Source organism: Cebus imitator, unplaced genomic scaffold (assembly GCF_001604975.1).
Source record: "Cebus imitator isolate Cc_AM_T3 unplaced genomic scaffold, Cebus_imitator-1.0 Scaffold29, whole genome shotgun sequence".
NCBI classification, from domain to species: Eukaryota; Metazoa; Chordata; class Mammalia; order Primates; family Cebidae; genus Cebus; species Cebus imitator.
This window is the reverse complement of record NW_016107344.1, coordinates 1,442,927-1,448,926: the sequence shown is the minus strand read 5'-3', so window position 1 is coordinate 1,448,926 and position 6,000 is coordinate 1,442,927.

Here is a 6,000-nt window from a genome sequence, read left to right as displayed (position 1 = left end):
TTCAAGTGACCGCCCATTGTATCAAAGGACAGTGTATCAATTCTTCTTGAGGACTTTAAAATTAAACATAGGCAACTCTTTGTCTTATTAATTGACATTAAGGCTTTTAGGGAAAAAAAATGCTGAAAATAACCAAAGCATGCTAATCTATGTGTTAATAGTCTATGCTATGGGACACAGTCTGCTTTGTTTGTTTGCTACTTTGAAAAATCAGGTGTTAGACGTATGTTCATTGCAGTGCTGTTTACAATAGCAAAGACCTGGAACCAACCCAAATGCCGATGTAGACTGGACAAAAAAAAATGTGGCACATATACACTATGATATACTATGCAGCCATAAAAAATGATGTGTTCATGTCCTTTGTAGAGACATGGATGAATCTAGAAACTATCATTCTCAGCATACTGACACAAGAACAGAAAACCAAACACCACATGTTTTCACTCATAGGCAGGTGATGAACAATGAGAACACTTGAGCATAGGGAAGGGAACAACACTCACAGAGCTAAATGGGGGGGTGGAGGGGAGGGGAGGGAAGGGACAGCAAGGGGGGTGGTGGGGAGGATGGGAAGGGATAACGATAACACCGGGAGAAATGCCTGATGTAGGTGGCAGGGGGACAGAGCGGATGGAGACAACAAACTACCATGGCATGTATGTACCTTTGTAAGAATGCTATAGGATGGAGGATGTGCACATGTAACCCAGAGCCCAAATACAATTAAAAAAAAAGAGAGAGAGAGAAAAAATCAGTGTTAGAAATAAGTATATTATTGCTGTAATGATTTAAACAATACTAAAGAAAGATTGGGGGTGGGGGATAAATCTTCCTGTCTTAGCTTGGATTTCCTCAAAAGTAGACTTGAGATGAGGTATTGTCTGCAGATAGTTTGAGAAGTGATGCCAGGGTGCAGGAAGGAAGAAGAACGAGAGAGAGTGAGGCAGGGAGGAAGGAAATACCAATGTGCATTATTGAGTTTATTGCTATGAGCAACAGATGCTTCTAGGAACCATATAGGATGCTTTTCAAGATTGTCCAATCAAATAACTTATCCATCAGCTTTCACTTCAATTGATCAATAATTGTTTATTCCTTTTGAGTTCCACTTGGTGTGGGGCCCTCCTGCTTTGTTCTTGGCAGAAATTATGGGGGAGCAATGGGGGATGGACAGCTGGGATATTAGTGATAAAGGGAGGAAAAACGCACCCTGCACTCAAACCATATGAACCCTGCATTAAATCTTGTCGGTTGCTTAGTCTTCACAGTCTCTCCAAATGGCTTAATATGCAATTTGTTGTTAGCAAAATAAGCTACAGAAGCTATAGTCATCTTTACTGCAACTGGTCCCCAGATTTTTAGTGATATTTTTCCACCACTAATTCTAGATATGCCACCCCTTCAAGCAGCATTTCATCTACTCTTTGTTGCTTGTCTGATGGAGTTACCCAGACCTTCATCTCTAAGAAGTCTAAACCCTTGAGATTCTTAACCCTAGCTTGAATTGCTCCAATTGTCTTCTCACCATTATACCAGGCATGGAAGACCACCAGAGTCCCAAGAGGATATTCTGATGTCAACACAGTCTCCCTGACACTGGTATGTAATACAGAGCCCTGTTCTACTTTGTCCCCTATTACAAATGTTTCTAAACCCTTGAGATATTTCACCCTCACTTCAATTGTTCCAATTGTCTTTTCATTATAGTAGGCATAGAAGACCACCAGAGGCCCAAGAGGATGTTCTGATGTCAACACAGACTCCCTGACACTGTTATGTAATACAGAGCCCTGTTCTACTTTGTCCCCTATTACAAATATTCCCACCTCTCATGCCTCAGAATCCAAGATGTCTAATCTAGCAGAGCCTAAGATTTCAGAGGAAGGAAGAATAAATTCCTCACAGGTGACTGGCAGTGGTAGTGAAAACGGCCAGTTTTCTTTCATCACTGAACTTGTATGTTCTACTACTGGATTCAAATTTCACATTTCAAGAAATCATTTCAATGCATAAACTGTATTCTTGTAGATAACACTGCAACTCTGAGAAGTGTTTTGTTAGACATGGTACCTTGGTTAAGTCTTTAATAAGACATCCCATTATACCATTAGCCAGGTAGTTCTGGATAATATTACATAGGATAGAATCAATGGATCTTATAGTCATGTTTTCATTGTCACCCTATCTCTCTTCTATAAAATGGAACTTTTAAACTGAAGTGATGTCACATATTATAAGTCTTAAATGTTGGTGTTGTCAGTAAAACTATGGGCAGGGAAGGCAAATCAGTACTAAAGTAAGAGCTAATTCTGTTTTGGATGAAATGTTTCTCTCCAGGATACAAGGTCTGGAAATAATTACCTTGCCATGAGTGACTGAATTAGTTTCCTTGGAACCATCAGCACCATTTCATGGGCTCAAGCATTGATACCTGTTTTGTAAACTTTAGACTTTCAAACATCAGTATAAGGTAGATCTGGTTTTTTTAAAAGAAACTTAAGCCATTGGGCCCATGCACAGCTTGCCTTCCTGCTGCCACATTTATTGTATTCATGGCTTCTTCCACAAACACTGGGTGGTCAAGAACATAAGCTGGGTGATGCCCACTGAAAGAGTCATCCTGTCTATACGGTTTTTGAATATGTCCTATGTGATGTATGAACTGTAGTGGTCAACTTGAGGCAGAAAAATATTTTTTTTTTTTGTTTGTTTGTTTGAGACGGAGTCTCACTCTGCCACCCAGGCTGGAGTGCAGTGGAGTGATCTTGACTCACTGCAACTTCTGCCTCCTAGGTTCACGCAATTCTCCTGCCTCAGCTTTCTATGTAGCTGTGACTACAGGCATGTGCCACCATGCCTGGCTAATTTTTGTACTTTTAGTAGAGTCGGGGTTTGGCTCTGCTGGCCAGGCTGGTCTCAAACATCTGACTTCAGGTGATCCACCTGCCTTAGCCTCCCAAAGTGCTAGGATAAGAGGCATGAGCCACCATTCCCAGCCTTGAGGCACAAAAATTTTAACTCTCATAAATCTGAGTACCCCTCCTCCAGACCTCTCTGATTCTGAACTCTTATTCTCATTCCTTTCAAGGAGCTCATCAATTGACTAGACAAGCGAGTGACCAAGTTACTCCCCTAAGGTCTACTCACAATAAGGATTCCCCTTCTAACCAGCCTTTAGTGTCAATCCTTGTTTTGTGTTGAATGTGGCTCCTCAAATTATTAAGTTGATGAAAAATTATGGCAGTTTTTTCAATTACTTTCAATGGCAAAAGCCACACTACTTTTGCACTAGCCTATATATGTTGAAGTTATAACCCTTGGGACTTGTACTGTGACCCTAATCCAGTAACTGTTGCCTTTATAAGAGAAAGGAAGGAAAGATTTGGACATGGAGACACACAGGTATTATGCCACATGACAACAGAGGCAGAAACTGGAGCAATGTAGCTGTAAGATAAGACATGTCTAGGATGTCTGACAACCATCAGAAGCTAGGATGAGGCATGGAAGGCTTATTTTCTACAGCTTTCTGAGAGAGTGGCCCTGCTGATGCCTTGATTTCAGAGTTCTAGCTTCCAGGACAATGAGAAAATAAATTTCTGTTGTTTTAAGCAACCCAGACTATGGTACATTTTCACAAGAGCCCTAGCAAATGAATAAACTTTTCACTGTTCTGTCTTGCAGTGGTTTTACATTTTCAGCTTGTATTAATCAGGCCAACCCATCTGTGAACTAAGCTTATGTCAGCCATGAAGCCAGAGACGTGAGCTGAGAAAGAGACTTCTCATCTCACGTCTCTGGCTTCAACAATATCTGGGCTACCTGCTTGTGTAATTTACTTGTGCTCTCTAGATGTGCTCTGGCCAGTTCCAGAAAGTACCATTTTAATTGCACAATGAATTACCTCTATGGCCACGTGACCTTATGATTTCGTAATTTGATAACAATGAGGATAGTCATTGCCCAGTATCTGGTGTTGGGCAGAGTTGCAGCCAATAGACTGATTACATAGCCACTTGATTTTTTGTGATCAGGAATTCATTCACATAGCAGGAACTATTTTAAACACAAAAAATACTTCTCTGTGACTGAAGACATGGCCTTGCCACAGTATACTAGGCCTTGCTATAGTATACTAGCATGAGTTGCAACCTCCAGTTGGAGCTTTCCAGAGACCTCATATAGCTGCTGTAATACAGATGCCTTTAGCATCATTGCAAATACTGAGTCATGCAACCAAGGTCAGGGCTTCTTGTACAATACCTTGAAATTGTTTGCAAAGTATTCTCTGCTCCTTGAGCTAAATTTTACTAAAGGGAATTTTTCATATCCTTTAAAGTCAAGAATTTATTCCTTTTCTAGAGCTCCATGCCTCTATATAGAAAACAGGTCTATGAAAAGCTTCAGTCATTGGGTAGTTTAGATTTTCAAGGTCAAGTTTGTTTCTCTCATCTTTCAAATTCTGTAGTCACATGGGTTTGACCAAGTCGGGGCCTTCTCTGTAGATTCCTCTATCTATAGCCATGAGTTTTCTGATCAGTTGTGTCCCAAAATACTGCTGAGAGATAGGGGACATTTTGCTGATTAGGAGTCTCATTTAACTTTTGATCATAACTCAGGAGCTCCAGTCAGACTTTTTTCTGAATTCATAAGAGCTATTAATAAAGTGGTAGCTTGATTCATTCTCTGTAAATACTTCTTTTGGATAAATCTCCATCAAGAGAAAGATGTCCTTGCATCTATGGACATAAACACCACAAAATCCCAAGATAAGTTAACCTTTATCTTTAACAATGCAGTTCTATCTTCTCCTTCAAGATAAGTAAATGTTTAAAGTACTCTGAAGAGATGTATATGGTTTCCTGCAACAACTAGTTTTTTATCATGTAAATATATATATGTATATAATGTATCACACAGAATTTTGGCAAAATTCATTTAGATAATATATAAATGACTTACTATATACTTAGCAATGTGTAGATATATACATATTAATGTATATCATATATAATCTGTGTATGTGTGTGTGTGTATATATATATATATATATATATATGAGGCTAATACTAAATATTTGGTATCATTTCTCAAAAGAAAGCCTTGAGGAAATATTTTTATAATTAGTTTTGAATTTGTAGTATATTAAATCCATTCACTTTGGCAGCATGTTTCCCAAAAAATTCTGAAGTAATGATAAATAATTAATTCCATATGTGTATATGCTGACATAATTCACTCTGAATGGCAAGTATGTATCATGTGGAGTCATATATATATATGGATCTCTGGAACTGAGATCCAATTCATGATACACACACACACACACACACACACACACACACACACGTATGTGCATATTTTTATATAATACACATGTGTGTATTTTTATACATATATATGTGTATATATATAAATCACACACATATAAATACACATGTATATGTGTGTGTATTTATATATAATATATATTAATAGATTATATAAATTAATAGAGTATTGAAGGAATATATATAATATAAACATATATTATATATTACATAATATATAACATATATAATATATAACATAATATATAATATATAATATATTGTTATATTATATGTAATATATATGTTATATATATAATATATATTATATAGTATATATATTTCTTCAATATCTATTAATTTGCCATTTAATGTCCCAGGGGTATTAGTTTAAATTCTCTAGCCCCAAGCAAATTTGCAGAAAAGGCTTCCTTTCCTTTTATTAAGAAAAAGCATTCTTAAAGTTCCCATTTAGTTCTTAGGCTTTACACTCATATATGCTCCAGCATAATGTGACCCTCATGTCATATGTTCTTGTTGTTCAGAGTGAAATCATGCCAACAAATACATATATGGACTTGAAGTTTTATCATAAGTTCAGAGATTTTTGGTAAAAATGCCCTCAAAATGAATGCATTTGGTATACTACGAAGTCAAAAGTAATTATAAAAATAATTTTTCCTCAAGG